The sequence below is a fragment of the Aegilops tauschii genome, chromosome 2, assembly GCF_002575655.3.
Source record: "Aegilops tauschii subsp. strangulata cultivar AL8/78 chromosome 2, Aet v6.0, whole genome shotgun sequence".
Classification (NCBI taxonomy): Eukaryota; Viridiplantae; Streptophyta; class Magnoliopsida; order Poales; family Poaceae; genus Aegilops; species Aegilops tauschii.
The window spans coordinates 541,318,957-541,337,918 of NC_053036.3; positions in this window are offsets into that span (position 1 = coordinate 541,318,957).

Consider the following 18,962-nt stretch of genomic DNA (forward strand, 5'->3'; position numbering starts at 1 on the left):
AGCATAAAGTGGCCAGAACTGGACAGAAAGGGGAGAGGTGCCAAACCATATATCCTCCCAGAATCTGGTTTTTCTCCCATTCCCTACTACCCATCTATAGCCAAACTTTAGAGCTTTAGCAGCCCACATAACTCCTTGCTAAAACTTGGAGGAAGCCTGTGGTCTACAAGCAAAGATATTAGGTGAGTTTCTAAGATATTTGTTGTCTATGATCTTTTTCCAGATCTTGCCCTCATCTTGAGCATACCTCTTGACCCAGCTGCCTAACAGACATAGATTGAGGTCTTTAATATTGGGGACCCCAAGTCCTCCATGCTCTTTTTTCATACAGACCAGATGCCAATTGGCTAGATGGAGTTTCCTATTCCCCTCAAAGTCACTCCATAAGCAATGAGCAAGCTGATTATTAATTAAATCTAGAGCCCATTTGGGAAACTTAAAGAAGGACAGTAGGTAAACAGGGATACTAGCCAAACAGGCCTTGATCAGAGTTAGCCTAGCCGAGTAGGAAAGCAGTTTTCCCCTCCAACCAGCCATCCTCTTCAGAATTTTATCAATAAGGGGTTGAATATCTTCCCTTCTCAGTTTATCATAATGTAATGGAATTCCTAGGTATTTTATTGGAAACATACCTACAGTACATCCAAAAATATTAACAAAAGGGGTTAGACTGTCCCCCTCCACACCTAAAGGGATGAGCTCACTCTTAGCATAGTTTATTCTCATCCCTGAAACTTTTTCAATGCAGGTCAGGATCATTTTTAAGTTGGCTGCTTTAGATTCATCCTCATCCATGAAGAGGATGGTATCGCCTGCATACTGCAAACAGACCACCCCTCCAGGGATGAGGTCAGAGCATAGACCTCTAATTAGATCATGAGATGTAGCTTTGATGAGCATCCTAGTTAAAACATCTACTACAATGTTAAAAAGAAGGGGGGATATAGGGTCCCCTTGCCTTAGCCCCTTGTTGGTAATGAAGAAGTCACTTTCCACTCCATTTACCATGACCCCTACAGAGCCCATGTGTGTGATTTGGTGAATCCATTTGATCCAAACAGAACCAAAGTTTCTTCTGTGGAGGATCTCCAACAAGAAATCTAGATTGACCTTATCAAAGGCCTTCTCATAGTCTAGTTTAAGCACTAACCCTGAGTTGTCTGAATGGAAAGTGGAGTGCAACACCTCATGTGCAGTCACCACACTTTCCAGGATATATCTTCCTTTAATAAAAGCTGACTGATTACTAGAGGTGAGAAAGTTCATAACCACAACAAGCCTATTGGTCAGAACTTTTGTAAAGACTTTAAAAATACAATTCAGTAAGCTAATAGGCCTAAATTTCCTCATATTGGTGGCATCCTCTTCTTTAGGTATGAGGGAAATCATGGCAAAATTTTATCTATAAATATCTAGGGTACCTGCATGGAAGTCATCAAATAGAGCCATAACATCCTGTTTGATGGTCTCCCAAAACTCTTGCAAAAAGAGGAAAGAGAGGCCATCTGGACCAGGTGCTCCTTCAGAGTATGAACCAAAGATGGCCTCCTTCACTTCTTTTTCAGTGAATGGGGTTTGAAGTGCCTCATTCCTGTCTTCGGAGATTTTTTCCTCAGAAGAGAAAAAATTCTGGTTCAGACTAAATCCCTCTCTATCTTCTTTTTTGAAAAGATCTTTGTAAAAATCAGAGGCTATTTTTAACATTTCTTTAGTGTCAAAGGTAGGGCCATTGGGCCCATCAAGGGAATGGATGAGAGATTTCCTTCTCCTCTGATTTGCTACTGCATTAAAGTATTTGGTGTTCTTGTCACCTTCTAGAATGTCTCTGTCTCTAGACCTTTGTCTAGCTTTGGTCTCCTCTTTAATCCAGATAAACTGGAGTTCTAGATATTTTTCATCCTAGTATTCTCCATATCAGAAAGACAAGTTGATTCAGACTTGATATCAAGCTCATCATATTCCTCTGTGAGGGCATTTTTCTTCTTCCTAATTTCTGCTTCTACATTCTTACTCCAGCCCTTGGAAAATTTCCTAAATCTCCTAACTTTCTCCTGCCAGATATCTATTGGCCTAATTTTATTGACCGGGGCAGACCAGTTCTTAATGGCCAGCTCTTTGAATTCACTATGTAGCAGCCACCATTTTTCAAACTTGTAACTAGAGGGCCTAGGGCTGCTTCCTAAGCCAGAATCCCATAACAAGGGGGTGTGATCACTCCCAGTTCTAGGGAGAGCTTGAGAGGTACATACAGGGAAAATAGCCTTCAGCTCAGTGGTGCAGAAGATCCTATCAATTGTAGTCATGATGTTATTCTCCTGGTTGTTAGCCCAGGTGAATTTCCTACCTGACATCCTAATTTCCAGCAGGCTCCATATCTCCACCCATGCATTAAATTTACCTGCCCAATGGTGATTGATGTTGTGTATTGACATGTGCTGCATATCGGTGTATACGTGGTGTACTTGTCCTGTTCTTTAGGGTCTTGACCGATGCTCCCACGGTCCTACACCAGTCAATACACAACATAGAGTGAGAGGCTTTGGCTCATGCTGGTTAAGGTCATCTTCAACGCCGACCCCCTAAGGCCTTGTTCGGTTACACCTCTTCTCAAGAGGATTGGAGGGGATTTGGGTGGATTTTGACTTGTAAGAGATTATATCGACCTCAAACCCTGCCAAACCCCTCCTAAATCACTGTCAACCGAACAAGGCCTAAAGTGGACACGGGATTCGTCTGTGGATGAGTTCGGACACGTCCACAGACAATGGTACGGAAGTCGGCAACGGCCAGCGTACATCTTAAACGGGATTTGAATATACCAGACGATTTTCGTGCAAACTGGATGATTTTTATTTAAACCGGACCATATTCATTACATTTTTGACATATTTTGTTAAGCAAAAGCGTCATGGAGTTAACCTAGGTTGATGAATGGCTTCTGTTGCGGAGATGAGATTATGGACAATGCTCTATTGCGAATTCGACAAAGTCCCTTTATAATGCCCTCCTGGAGCGACAGATGCATGGTACAAGCGGTTGTCTTTGCGCTCTAGTGCTCTTGGTGCGCATCTCACTTGATCTCTCTTATCTCCAGTTTCCTTCTTTCCATGTATGTGCTTGATTTAGTCCGTGTTTTGCCCCAGTTCCTACATATGAAAACAAAATAAAGAGAGGATTTTGGAATCCTTTGCATTTATTAGTCATTAGTAGCAATATCGGACCAAATATCTCAGTTTTTATGAAATAAACCAGTATAAACAACGGTGTGTGAGTGTAAGAATAACACTCATCACAGCGTAATCCAATTATTCTCGAAGATTTGAAATATCTCTCCACCAAGCCTGTTAGGAATATATGCAGGTCTATCAAAGCGAAATTTGTTATATGATGCATACATTTAGGGGAGCTTATTTTATCTTTGAGATATGTTTCCATGTATACTTTTTGCACGCAACTGGTTACATATCTATCTATCCTTCGATGTTTCACTATTTTGTCAACAATCGTTCAAAAAGGGGAAGAGTGTTGGTGCAATTGAGTGCCCCGAGAGTTTTGGAGATTGTTGCACAGAAACAGTGAGGGACTAATTTGTTTGCTAGTGCACACAGAGAGATTAGGTCCCTGAAGTTCAGAGTAGTTTGCTATAAACCGAGAATATTATTATCTACGAAGCAAAGAAGAATGCTAAGGCAATCGAGGAGATTGCTATCGAAGAGTTTGTGTGCCGGAGATCCCCCCCCCCCAAGAAATATTTCTGAGTCAAAGCAATTGGTACGCGGGGCGTCCGAGAGAAAAGGACTTCAGCAGAGAAGAATAGAGATGAAATGAAGACCTAGCATTTATTTTGTAGGTCATTTTCTTTCATTGAGCCATAGGACCACCATACTATTGAGAGGGGATTAGAGTTTCAAGACTTATATCTTTACTAGCACAAATGCCCGTGCGTTGCAATGGGTGAAAAAAATGCAAAACCTGCTACACATGCCATTACTCACCATTTCTTATATCCATTTATGATAAATGTGGTAATAAGTTTAAATTGATTGCCGCTTTTCGCAACATGAATTGTGGACATGAAGAAATGAATCTGATGTCCTTCATTTGACTAGGATGCACTAGAAGAACGCCCGCGCGTTGCAACGGGGCCATATTAACTTTAAGAGTTCAATATTAATCATGTTAATATTACATTTTGTTGGAAATATGCCCTAGAGGCAATAATAAATTGGTTATTATTATATTTCCTTGTTCATGATAATCGTTTATTATCCATGCTAGAATTGTATTGATAGGAAACTCAGATACATGTGTGGATACATAGACAACACCATGTCCCTAGTAAGCCTCTAGTTGACTAGCTCGTTGATCAATAGATGGTTACGGTTTCCTGACCATGGACATTGGATGTCATTGATAACGGGATCACATCATTAGGAGAATGATGTGATGGACAAGACCCAATCCTAAGCCTAGCACAAGATCGTGTAGTTCGTTTGCTCAGAGCTTTTCTAATGTCAAGTATCATTTCCTTAGACCATGAGATTGTGCAAATCCCAGATACCGTAGGAATGCTTTGGGTGTACCAAACGTCACAACGTAACTGGGTGGCTATAAAGGTGCACTACAGGTATCTCCGAAAGTGTCTGTTGGGTTGGCACGAATCGAGACTGGGATTTGTCACTCCGTGTAAACGGAGAGGTATCTCTGGGCCCACTCGGTAGGACATCATCATAATGTGCACAATGTGACCAAGGAGTTGATCACGAGATGATGTGAGTTACGGAACGAGTAAAGAGACTTGCCGGTAACGAGATTGAACAAGGTATCGGGATACCGACGATCGAATCTCGGGCAAGTAACATACCGATAGACAAAGGGAATTGCATACGGGATTGATCGAATCCCCGACATCGTGGTTCATCCGATGAGATCATCGTGGAACATGTGGGAGCCAACATGGGTATCCAGATCCCGCTGTTGGTTATTGACCGGAGAACGTCTCGGTCATGTCTGCATTGTTCCCGAACCCGTAGGGTCTACACACTTAAGGTTCGATGACGCTAGGGTTATAGGGAAAGTATGTACGTGGTTACCGAATGTTGTTCAGAGTTCCGGATGAGATCCCAGACGTCACGAGAGTTCCGGAATGGTCCGGAGGTAAAGATTTATATATGGGAAGTCCTGTTTTGGTCACCGGAAAAGTTTCGGGTGTTATCGGTAATGTACCGGGACCACCGGGAGGGTCCCGAGGGTCCACCAAGTGGGGCCACCAGCCCCAGAAGGCTGCGTGGGCCAAGTGTGGGAGGGGACCAGCCCCAGGTGGGCTGGTGCGCACCCCCACCAAGGCCCAAGGCGCATGGGAGAGTGGGAGGGGGCAAACCCTAGGTCCAGATGGGCCTTAAGGCCCACCCTAGTGGCGCCCCCCCTTTCCTCCCCTTGGCCGCCCCCCTAGGTGGGATCTAGGGCTGGCCGCCAGCCCTTGGGGTGGAAACCCTAGAGGGGGCGCAGCCCCCTCCCCCCCCTATATATAGTTGAGGTTTGGGGCTGCCCAAGACACGAGAACGTCTCTCTTTCGGCGCAGCCCTACCCCTCTCCCTCCTCCTCCTCTCCCGCGGTGCTTGGCGAAGCCCTGCGGGATTGCCACGCTCCTCCATCACCACCACGCCGTCGTGCTGCTGCTGGATGGAGTCTTCCCCAACCTCTCCCTCTCTCCTTGCTGGATCAAGGCGTGGGAGACGTCACCGGGCTGCACGTGTGTTGAACGCGGAGGCACCGTTCTTCGGTGCTTAGATCGGAATCAACCGCGATCTGAATCGCTACGAGTACGACTCCTTCATCCGCGTTCTTGCAACGCTTCCGCATCGCGATCTACAATGGTATGTAGATGCACTCCCCTTCCCCTCGTTGCTAGATTACTCCATAGATTGATCTTGGTGATGCGTAGAAAATTTTGAATTTCTGCTACGTTCCCCAACACATTTAATATTCTCATACATATCAAATGACATTGGCGACCTTTTTTACCATCAAATCCTCACACACACTCTCTCTCCCTCCCTCTTCCTCACTCTCTCCCCCCTCTCCCTCCCTCTCTCTCTCTCGCTCTCTCTATCTCTAACACACACACATATCCATTTTATTGGGTACGGGACCATAATCCATCTATTTCACACACACACGCTAGTGCATAACAATATGGATTATGTGTATTATATTTGCTACCACAACTGAGGGAATTAATTTCATGTAAATCGGCCAGCTACAGCTTCATGACAAACAATACATCTAAATTCTCAGCGTTATTTTTATGTAATATGCATTATCTTTATACTATTTCTTGATTGTGTTCAAACTATTACTTGCTACCACCAAATGATATCTAAACTCTCTCTCTCTCTCTCTCTCTCTGACACACACTCACACACACACGCTCTCATATTATAAGACCAAAAACTTTTACCAATTACCATACTGTTACTTTTGTTGTCCACAAAATGCAGTGAGGTAATTCTGAGGAAATAAAATGCAGAGTTGACCAAAATAATTAACCACTATACTTGATGTAGAAGATGATGAAAGTATAAGCCTGCTGATAGCAGCACCAAATGAAACTTCAAGAACACCACCCACACAAGGATTAAAATCTATAACCATACAAACTCAACTTCAACATGACTCTCCCTCCTTAATTGCCTTCTCTAATCTTCATCTTGCCCGTGTGTTGCAGCTCGTTCCAGAAAGAAATAAAACATGAGCTGCTGTGACTTGCAAGGAGCATCAACGTATGTATAGACAAATTTTCTTAATATTAGTTCATAGCGGAAACCTAGGAATATCAAAGCAATGGTTGAATTACCTTTGAGTCTTTAACATCCAATTAGAATGTGGTGCCTGTGTAGGCGAGGTGAAGCCCTGGAATATATGATAGCTTAGCCACTTTGACAGTGGGGAAAACTATAGACCGAGCCTCCTCTTTGAACACATCTTCCCATGGGAGTGGACTTATACGCCCCTCTCCCTCGCTCTGTGCTCTACTGATGCAAGCCACACAAGCTAGCTAGCAATGACCGTTTTCTGATGCACGCTGAAGCTGGATGACCTCCCCCGATTATTGCCGCGTGGATGACTTGTTACTCTTGGAGCTTGGGCTCCTAGGAGGTTAGAGGTTCCTCCGGAAGCTTCCTTGCTTGTGTTGTGCTCGGTAGAAGTTTGTAAAGGTGTGGTGGTCGCCTTCAAGACCAACCCCGAGTGATTTGAGGTTCATCCGTTGGGGGTGACTTGAAAGAGAATACGGTGAGCCTTCGTGGCGTTCCGCAAGCTTCGGCTCCGGCACCGCTCTAAACAGAGAGTAGCTCTTCCCCAAGGAAGAGTGAACTTTGGGATAAAATCCGCGTCCTCGCCTCACTTGTGGTTAATCCTTCCTGCACTTTACTTTGCCTTGTATGCTTGTTGACTTGCTAATGAGATTGTTGCTGTAGGACCAAAAGTATGTCTAGAGGGGGGGGGGTGATTAGACTACTTGACCAAATAAAAATCTAGCCTTTTCCCAATTTTAGTTCTTGGCAGATTTTAGCAACTTAGCACAAGTCAAGCAATCAACCTACACATGCAATTCTAAGAGTATAGCAGCGGAATGTAAAACAATTGCATATGAAGGTAAAGGGAGGAGTTTGAGGGAGCAAACACAATGTTGACACGGAGATTTTTTATCCATGGTTCCAATAGGTGGTGCTATCGTACATCCACATTGATGGAGACTTCAACCCACGAAGGGTAACGGTTGCGCGAGTCCACGGAGGGCTCCACCCACGAAGGTCCACGAAGAAGCAACCTTGTCTATCCCACCATGGCCGTCGCCCACGAAGGACTTGCCTCACTAGGGTAGATCTTCACGAAGTAGGCGATCTCCTTGCCCTTACAAACTCCTTGGTTCAACTCCACAATCTTGACGGAGGCTCCCAAGTGACACCTAGCCAATCTAGGAGACACCACTCTCCAAGAAGTAAAAAATGGTGTGTTGATGATGAACTCCTTGCTCTTGTGCTTCAAATGATAGTCTCCCCAACACTCAACTCTCTCTCATAGGATTGGATTTGGTAGAAAGAAGATTTGAGTGGAAAGCAACTTGGGGAAGGCTAGAGATCAAGATTTATGTGGTTGGAATGGAATATCTTGACCTCAACACAAGTGTAGGTGGTTCTCTCTCAGAAAATATGTATTGGAAGTGTAGGCATGTTCTGATGGCTCTCTCCACGAATGAAGAGTGGGTGGAGGGGCATATATAGCCTCCACACAAAATCTAACCGTTACACACAAATCACCAAACTCGGTGCGACCGATTCAGAGAACTCGGTCAGACCGATCTGGTTCATAATGTGACCGTTAGGCATTTCGGTGGGACCGACTGTCAACTCGGTGCGACCGATTTCATTAGGGTTAGGGCATAACGTAATCTCGGTGAGACCGATTTTGGTAATAGTCAAACAGAGAGTTGGTCAGGCAAACTCGGTGGGACCGATTCGCTCATCTCGGTTGGACCGAAACGTTACGAAAAGGAAACAGAGTGTTTGCATTGCAATCTCGGTGGGACCAATCGCTCATCTCGGTTTGACCGAAACGTTACGAAGGGAAATAGAGAGATTACAATCCCATCTCGGTGAGACCGAGATCCCTATCAGTGAGACCGAAAAGACTAGGGTTTCTGGTAGTGGCTATGTCAACTGAACTCGGTGGCTCCGGATAGAAAAAATCGGTGGGGCCGAGTTGGATATGTGGTTTGGGACATATGTGGATATGAGAAAGTAGTGGAGGGTTTTGGAGCATATCACTAAGCATTTTGAGCAAGAACCTCATTAAGCAACACCTCACCCCTTCTTAATAGTATTGGCTTTTCCTATAGACTCAATGTGATCTTGGATCACTAAAATAGAAAATGTAGAGTCTTGTGCTTTGAGCTTGAGCCAATCTTTTGTCCTTAGCATTTTGAAGGGCCCACTTTCTAATCCATGCCATGCCAATCATTGAGCTTTCCTGAAATATTCATCTTGAAATAGCATTAGCTCAATGAGCTATATGTTGTTAGGAATTACCAAAACCACCCAAGGATAGTTGCACTTTCAATCTCCCCCTTTTTGGTATTGATGACAACATATAGACCAAAGCTTCGACAAATGATAAATAGTATTGAAAAACATCGTCGCTTTGAGAAGTATGTGATAAGCAAGAGCTCCCCCTAAATTTGTGCATTATTTAAAATTTGCTTTTGAATGCAAATGCACAATCGATTAGGATCATGGGTTACTCTTCCATGTCACATACATCTTGGTGGAGCGCTCAAAATGATAGAAGTTAAAGCATGCACTCATCACCAAAACAAGTGAATGATCATCTAGAATATAAAAGATAATATCATCCAACAAGCATTAAGGGTAGCATATGATCAAACACATGATCAAACAAGTATCTCACAAGGACATAAAGAAGCTCACACAAGCACACAACAAAGTTTCAAACCAAACCAAATAAGTGCGAAGAGAGATAAAAACCAACACTCTCTCTCTTGAAGCCTATGATCTATAGATTTTTCTCCCCCTTTGGCAACAAGTTACCAAAAAGTTCAAAAATGCATAGTGCTAAGCGACTCTCAGGCTTGATCTTGGTGAGGTGGTGTTGAGCGAACTCCAAGAACGAAGGCTTCAGATGAAGTAGCTGGAGCTGGTGGAGTAGCTGCTGGAGGTAGAACTAGAGATGTAGCTGCTGGTGCTGATGCTGTAGCTCTAGTGTCTGTCACTGGCACTGCAGTAGATCTCTGTCCTCTGGGCACTCTGGCAAAAGCATCTGTGGTAGACTTTCCCTTCTTCTCCTCAGCTTCCTCCTGTAGTTGCTCAACTGTAGTTTGGATCTCTGTTACCTTGACATCAAGGTCATAGAATTTCTGCTCAATGATCCTCTCTAGACTCTCCTGGTTCTTGGTCAGGGTGGCCAAGCCCTTCTCAATCCTCAGGGTGGATTGGATCAGGTATCCAAGCTAGTCTTGCTTGCTCTTCAAGAATACCTGAGATGCCTCCTCTGCTGTTGGCATCTTTGCAGCCTTCTTTGCCTTAGCCTTTTCTCTCTTCTCATGTGCTTGAGCTGAAGATGGTTCATTCTCATTCATCACAACAGTGTTATCTTCAAATTCAGGATAGATGGGCAGGTGCTCCTTATCCAAAATGTACTTGCCTTTGCCCATCTTTGAGTTGATGAGCTCCTGAATGTGTGGGGCATACCCACAACTTCTCTTTTGGTCAGCAGCAGTCCTCTTGATTGTCTCTACAATCAGGCTCATAACTTTGAATTTCTGTGGGACATCAAATATGTGCAGCAAGTTGATGGCATGTCCTCTGATCATCTTGGGATCACCTGACTTGGGTAGCAGTGTGTGCCTTAAGATCCAGTTGATTGTTGGCAGACCAGACAACAGGTAGTGAACTGATCCAAACTTATGTGTATCCAAAGCAGCATCCGGGATCTCCTTGTACATGTTGGCCATAGTGTTGTGGTCCTTCTTCTTCTCTGCATAAATGTCCAAGTCATCCTCATGCTCCTTAGGAGCATTGATTAGCTTAGCCCATTCCTCAACTGTAGACTGGTACCTAGTACCCTCAGACATCCATACTATCCTTCCATCTGGATAGAAATGTGCAGTGGAGTAGAATTGCATGATGAGCTCATCATTCCACTTGGTGAGCTTCTGGGCAACAAAAGTATCCACTCCACATGCCTTGAAGCTATCAAGCACGCCAGGGAAGTGATCCTCATTCTCCTTGATGAATTCCTAGTCAACCCATCTCATATCACACACAATGGGCTTCTTGTCAAGCAGAACAGTCTCATAGAAGTCCTGCTGCTCCTTAGTGTGAAACCTGTAGTCCACAACAGTCCTTCTCCTGATAGCATATGGATCAGACTGTCTCCATAGTCTCAATCCTGCATCCCTCCTGATCTTCATGTTCTCTGCAACTGGGTGTGCATCAGTGTGGTCAGGGATCTTGGGCTTCAGCTTCCTCAAAATAACAGAATCATCTTCTTCTTCAGCAGCTTCAGGCACTGGGGCCTTGTTCTTCTCTTCAGCAGGTATGTTCCTAGTGCTTCTCTTGGGTTTTGGCTTTGGATTTGGAGCAGCAGCCTTGGGAGCAGCTTTGGGCTTTGATTGAGCAGCCCCTGATTTGATTGCATCTACCATAAGCTTTTGTGCTTTGGGTGTTGGTGCAGCATCCTCTTCCTCTTCTTCTGAAGGTTCTTGCATCATGGAGGGCTTTCCAATGACTCTGGCCATTGTTTTCTTAACCCTCTCCTTCCTCTTCTTCCCTTTTTCAGCTTCGTCAGCAGCTGATTTTGAAGCTTCAGTAGTTGATGTTCTGACTTTTGACATGGGCTATCTTCTTGCTGGCATCTTTGTTTTCAAACCAGGTTTTGTTGTAGCAGCTGTGCCATACTCTTTCTTAAGCACCTTCTTCTTTGAAGTGGCTTCATCTTCAGCTGCCACATAATCTTCATCCTCAGAGTCAGAAGTTTTCTTCTTCCTTGTCCTGGTAGCAGCCTTTGGCAGATTGCTTGGTGTGCTCCTGCTGCCTTCATCATAGCTGCTAGAGGGATCTGAACCCTCACTCATCTGCACCTCTTGCTCAGACCTGTTCTGACTATCACTCTGGTCAGACATCTCTGCAAATACTCTGATAGCAGACCCTGTGAATGGGTTATAGATGAGGTAGAGTAGATGAGTATCACAAAGTACAGGAGTTTTGCAAAATGGATGACTTAAAAACTTAGTTTTAGTTCTTCACATAAAGCATTTCGGATCTACCGATTTGTAAACTCGGTGATACCGAAGCAGCTTTTGGAACCTAAACTAATGAACTCGGTCAGACCGAGTCACAGTTCGGTGGTACCGAGACTGCTAGGGTTTCACAGAGAATCGAACTCGGAGACACCGATTTGCAGTTTTCGGTCAGACCGAAAACGCATGTGCTCTGGCCTAAGCCAAAATCGGTGAGACCGATTTCTACAACTCGGTCGGTCCGAGATGAATTCGGCGGAGACCTAACCCTAAATTTTCAAATCAAAACTAATCTACGGGATGTTTTCGCTGGACAGGATGATTTCAATCGTGGCAAGAATCATGGCAAAGCAATGTGCTAAGAATCGGAGTTAAGGATTAGCACAAAGTTCAACTTCGTACCCTAGTTTGGCGACGAACTTGCTACGGCGGCAACGGCGGTGGAGATTTCCGTTGACGGCGGCGGAGACCAGCGGCGGGAGGTCACTGGCGACGAGAGGACGATCCGGAGACCCGAGGAGGCAGAGCAGGTTACGCGCGGGCGAGGAGGTTCGGAAAAATTTCCAAATTTTGTCCCGTCGGTATATATAACCTGACCCTGTCGGTGTGACTGAGTGGAACGACTCGGTGGCACCGAGATGCAAAACTGCAAGCAGTTACTGCAACTCGGTGTGACCGAAAGGTTCTAATCGGTTGCACCGAGATTGAAAACCCTAGATCAACTTAGTGATCTCGGTAGGACCGAAAGGTATGAATCGGTCAGACCGAGATGCACAAAGAGGTTTTGGAGGTTTAAGTCTATGACGAATTGGGGACTCCGAGTGCTCCTCACACAGAGTGGTTCGAATCTGACTCGATCAAACTTTGTGATGTAGCATGAATAGAGTTTGAGACGAGGAAAGCAGAGATAGCTAGAGGGAGTTCTTAGGCATTCTTGTCCATCCATTTGGCAAAAGAGACAGAGCCAAACAATCAAAACAACAAATGGATGTCCTCGAATGAGTAAAATATGCAACCAACATGCTCACACAATAAAATGGCAAATGAAATATGTGACAAAGCATGCACAAACACTCTAGCATCTATCAAGCAATTTGGCGATGACTAGGTCATCTATATATGAGTATATTGACTTAGGAGTCAAATGAGAACATTTGATCATAGGTCATACTCATCGTTTAAGCACAAGTGGGGTTACCACTTTTACATAAAGCATTGTTGTGTTCACACCATTAGAGTTGCTTTAGCTCAATTGATTAGAGTAAAGCTCCCCCTAGATGTGATATCCCCCCTAAGAGGGATGAACTAACCTTGGGTTTTGTCGACGATGACTTCATGTAGGTGTTGAAGATGTAGATGCTCAATGTTGATGTAGATCATTTGGAGCAATCCTTTGGAGTGAGTTGCACTTTCAATACCTACACGGGTTAGTCCCACAAGGAACAAACAAGGATATCCATATACATAGAGTGATGCATACACAAGATGATGTCCATGAAAGCATTGGGTTACCTTGTCCGTTGTCTTACCAACAAGAGGGTTTGTGACTCCTTGAACTAGTGCAAGATATGGAAGTTGTTTGCACTTGTCCTCGCCAAAATGATAAGAGTGAAGTATGTTGGCGGAGTCACCCTCAAGAACTCTTTAGTTCTTCTTCTTCTGGATCCACACCATCTTGATGGTAATCCTTGGAGTTGTAGTTGTACTTGATGAAGTAGAACTTGATGTAGTCTTGGGAACCCACTTAACCAAGGCCTTAGGTGCTTCTTCAAATGCATCAATTTCCTCTTGAAGCTTGTCCTTGCCTTTTTGCTTGTGGTCTTGTGGTGGAAGATCATCTTGAGCTTGTGTCCCTTTGAAAGAAGTAGGATCATACTTCTCTTGTTGAGGAACAAACTTCGTCTTGGGGTATTGATCTTCTTCCCACTCAACTCCATTGGCATTGAAATTTCGTTCAAAACCAACACCTTGATTCTTCCGGTGTCTTCCTTGCTTGCGTACAATTTCCTCAAATTGCTTACTTCCGGCAAGACTCTTGTAAACACCTTTCTCTATAATTCCCTTCAATAAGCTATTTTCTTGCTCAAGTGTAACTTGGCTAACAGAATCATTAGTGGATTCAAGAGAATTACTAGAAGGAACAACATTGGATTTAGCATGATTGTTGTTACTACTAGATGAAGCATCTTTCTTGTTCTTGTTGCTAGATTTAACTTGTGGCATGTAAGTAGACAAGAGTAAACGCTTGGCAATGTAAGAAGAACTTTTCTTGCGAAGATCATCATTGATTGCCTTTAAAAACTCATCCTCTTGCTCAAGGTTGAGCTTTTCAAAGCGTAGCTTATCATGAGTCTTTAAAAGTTCTCGATGATTTTCCAAGGTAGTTTCAGGAGCTAACTTCAGAGTGTTTAGTTCTTTAGTTAGACGCTCAATCTCCTTATTATCATCATCATTCATTTTATCTTGATTAGCATGATTAATTGACATTTCATCATAGTCTTCATCACTAGAGTTGTCAACAAGTAAATCATCATCACCTAGCAAATCATCTTCATCACTATTGAAATCAACATACTCGGGATGTGTTACCTTTGGACCTTTGGCCATGAAGCATCTTCCAATTCCTTCATTTGGTGAGTCAAATATGTCGTAGGAGTTGGTTGACACAAGTGCTAGACTGGCAACACCTTCATCTTGAGTATATTCGGAGTCGGAGTGATAACTTCTTTCGGAGTGATTGTCGGAGTCGGAGCCGGATACCCATTCACCAACATGAGCTTGATGTCTTCTTTTTGTGTAGCTCCTTGATGACTTTTCTTTCCTTTCCGGATCCTTGCTTCTCCGAGAGGGTTTTCGTTCATAACGATCATCTCTACTCCTCCTTTCTCTTGGTGGTGATTCTTCTCTTCTACTTCTTCTTTTGGGAGAATCTTCTCTTCTTTTGTAGGGGGCCATACACTCATTGGAGTAGTGTCCGGGTCTTCCACAATTGTAGCAATTACGCTCACGACTAGAAGATCTTTTGTCATTGTAGGACCTTGACTTGGAACTTCTTTCTTTGCTTCTACTCTTGTAGAACTTGTTGAAGTTCTTTACCATTAGGCTCAATTCTTCATTGAAGGTTTGTTTCTCACTTGATGATGTGGGAGCATCACACGAGGCTTTGTAAGCACCACTAGACTTGTTGTGAAGCTCTTCCTTATCCTTGAGTGACATCTCATGAGCAACAATTCTTCCAATGACTTCCGTTGGCTTGAGGATCTTTGTAATTGGGCATCATTTGGATCAATGTGCACACGATATCATATTTTCCATCCAAGGCTCTTAGGGTCTTCTTGATGATGAATTTGTCGGTCATCTCTTCACTTCCTAAGCCGGCAATCTCATTTGTGATGAGTGCAAGCCTAGAGTACATTTCAGCGACACCTTCACCATCCTTCATTTTGAACTTGCCAAGTTGACTTTGAAGCACATCCAATTTGGATTCCTTGACGGAGTCGGTACCTTCGTGCATATCAATCAAAGTATCCCAAATTTCCTTTGCATTCTCAAGACGCTGATTTTGTTGAATTCTTCGGGGCACAATCCGTTGAATCGAATATCACAAGCTTGAGCATTGTATTGTAGCATCTTCAACTCTTCCGCGGTAGCTTCACGATTTGGTTCTCTCCCATCAAAGAATTCACCTTGCAAGCCAATACACACAATAGCCCAAACGGCGGGGTTTTGTCCAAGAATATGCATTTTCATCTTATGCTTCCAACTAGCAAAATTAGTACCATCAAAGTAAGGACCTCTACGGTGGTAATTTCCCTCGCTAGACGCCATACTCTCCTAGGTTGTGAAACCAAGGCTATGACCACCAAAAGCTATGGAAATCAAAGAAAATGGAGACCAAAGCTCTGATACCACTTGTAGGATCGAAAGTATGTCTATATGGGGGGTGATTAGACTACTTGACCAAATAAAAATCTAGCCTTTTCCCAATTTTAGTTCTTGGCAGATTTTAGCAACTTAGCACAAGTCAAGCAATCAACCTACACATGCAATTCTAAGAGTATAGCAGCGGAATGTAAAACAATTGCATATGAAGGTAAAGGGAGGAGTTTGAGGGAGCAAACACAATGTTGACACAGAGATTTTTTATCCGTGGTTCCGATAGGTGGTGCTATCGTACATCCACGTTGATGGAGACTTCAACCCACGAAGGGTAACGGTTGCGCGAGTCCACGGAGGGCTCCACCCACGAAGGGTCCACGAAGAAGCAACCTTGTCTATCCCACCATGGCCGTCGCCCACGAAGGACTTGCCTCACTAGGGTAGATCTTCACGAAGTAGGCGATCTCCTTGCCCTTACAAACTCCTTGGTTCAACTCCACAATCTTGACGGAGGCTCCCAAGTGACACCTAGCCAATCTAGGAGACACCACTCTCCAAGAAGTAACAAATGGCGTGTTGATGATGAACTCCTTGCTCTTGTGCTTCAAATTATAGTCTCCCCAACACTCAACTCTCTCTCATAGGATTGGATTTGGTAGAAAGAAGATTTGAGTGGAAAGCAACTTGGGGAAGGCTAGAGATCAAGATTTATGTGGTTGGAATGGAATATCTTGACCTCAACACAAGTGTAGGTGGTTCTCTCTCAGAAAATATGTATTGGAAGTGTAGGCATGTTCTGATGGCTCTCTCCACGAATGAAGAGTGGGTGGAGGGGCATATATAGCCTCCACACAAAATCTAACCGTTACACACAAATCACCAAACTCGGTGCGACCGATTCAGAGAACTCGGTCAGACCGATTTGGTTCATAATGTGACCGTTAGGCATTTCGGTGGGACCGACTGTCAACTCGGTGGGATCTATTTCATTAGGGTTAGGGCATAACATAATCTCGGTGAGACCGATTTTGGTAATAGTCAAACAGAGAGTTGGTCAGGCAAACTCGGTGGGACCGATTTGCTCATCTCGGTTGGACCGAAACGTTATGAAAAGGAAACAGAGTGTTTGCATTGCAATCTCGGTGGGACCGATCGCTCATCTCGGTTTGACCGAAACGTTACGAAGGGAAATAGAGAGATTACAATCCCATCTCGGTGAGACCGAGATCCCTATCGGTGAGACCGAAAAGACTAGGGTTTCTAGCAGTGGCTATGTCAACTGAACTCGGTGGCTCCGGATAGAAAGAATCGGTGGGGCCGAGTTGGATATGTGGTTTGGGACATATGTGGATATGAGAAAGTAGTGGAGGGTTTTGGAGCATATCACTAAGCATTTTGAGCAAGAACCTCATTAAGCAACACCTCATCCCTTCTTAATAGTATTGGCTTTTCCTATAGACTCAATGTGATCTTGGATCACTAAAATAGAAAATGTAGAGTCTTGTGCTTTGAGCTTGAGCCAATCTTTTGTCCTTATCATTTTGAAGGGTCCACTTTATAATCCATGCCATGCCAATCATTGAGCTTTCCTGAAATATTCATCTTGAAATAGCATTAGCTCAATGAGTTATATGTTGTTAGGAATTACCAAAACCACCCAGGGATAGTTGCACTTTCAGTTGCCTAGCATACTTTGCTTTAAGCTTGCTTGTCATATAGGTTGTGTTCACCTAGTTGCATATCTAGTGAACCCTATTTATCTGCTAAACCTTAAAATTGACAAGAAAGATTATAAAAATTTTAGTCTCCGATTCACCCCCCTCTAGTCGATCGTATCGATCCTTTCAATTGGTATCAGCGCCTCGTGCTCTAATATAAGGTTTTACAACCTTAGAGGATATGGTCGATCTAGGGTATGAGGGAGGTGACGTACCTATTGCGGAGGATGGTCAAAACCTACCCCCCGCCGCGCCTGTGGCACTTGGTGCCCCAGTCGTTGCTCCCGCCGCTCCTATTAACCCGGGTGCCCCCTTGACCGCGGTCGATGTTCTTTCAATGTTTGCGGAACTCAAAGCCTCTATGTTGAAAGAAGTTCGTTCCTCGGTCAAGGAGGAAATTGATGCTCGCTTAAGGCCCTCAACATCCACATCAAAAACATTTGATCCAAATGCCATTCATGATGCGGATGACTCGAGAGAACCTCTTGCATCACCGGCTCATACTCAAGTTCCCAAGTACAATGTCGTGGAACCTTTTTACTCTCCGCAACCCTTGCAACATCCTCGCAATAATCCTGTTGGGCCTCCGCCCCCTTTGAAAGCTAATGCGTTTGCTAAATGGAAGCTAGATATGGAGTCTCATATTCGCAGTGCTTCAACTCAACTTTGGTGGATTGTGGTCAATGGATTCAACCCCAAGGACCCAATGAATCTCACTCCAAGAGAAGCGGTTGATGAGAAACTTAATGCCACCGCCCACAACATGTTGCGCACCACCATGACCGAAGACTATAGTGACTCCATTGCTCTCCTTAAGACCGCCAAGGAAATATGGGATTGCCTTGAGGAGGCTCTCGAAGGAGATGAAGCAATTCGAAGATCTCGATTGGCTTTGCTCAAGCAAGAAGTCAATCTCTTTGTGAGGAATGAGGGTGAGTCCATGGAAGAGGTTTACCGAAGGTTAAAGTCCCTTGTGCTCAATTTGAGAACCTATGGGTGCACTTGGGCAAATGATGACTTCATCAAGGACAAGTTCATAGATGCTATGGTTCTCACGGAACATACCATGGTAATGATGATTCATCAATGTTCGGATTATCACAAGTTGACCGCGGCTCAAGTTGTTTCCACTTTCTCCACTCATGTTCTTTTGGAGACCAAGTCCAAGAAGACCTTTGCAATTGCTCAAGCAACCAAGAACTCCAATCTTGCCTTGAAGGCCAAGAAAGTGATAAGCCAACCCTCAAGGGATGAAGAAGTGAGTGAAGAGATATGTGAGGAAGATGTTGACACCTCATGCCCGGCAAATGACTTTGCGGAATACTTGGCTCTTTTAGTCAAAAAGTACTCCGGGACCATGGCAAACAAAGGGAAAAATCTTCAAGGAAGATCGTTCGAATGAAGAAAATGCTACAATTGTGATAGCCCAAGACACTTTGTACATGATTGTCTGTATGAGAGACATGAAGATAAATCTGAGAAGCTTATACTCAAGAAGAAGAAGTTCACCAAGTTTGCAAAGAGGAAGGATGACAAGGCTTTTGTTC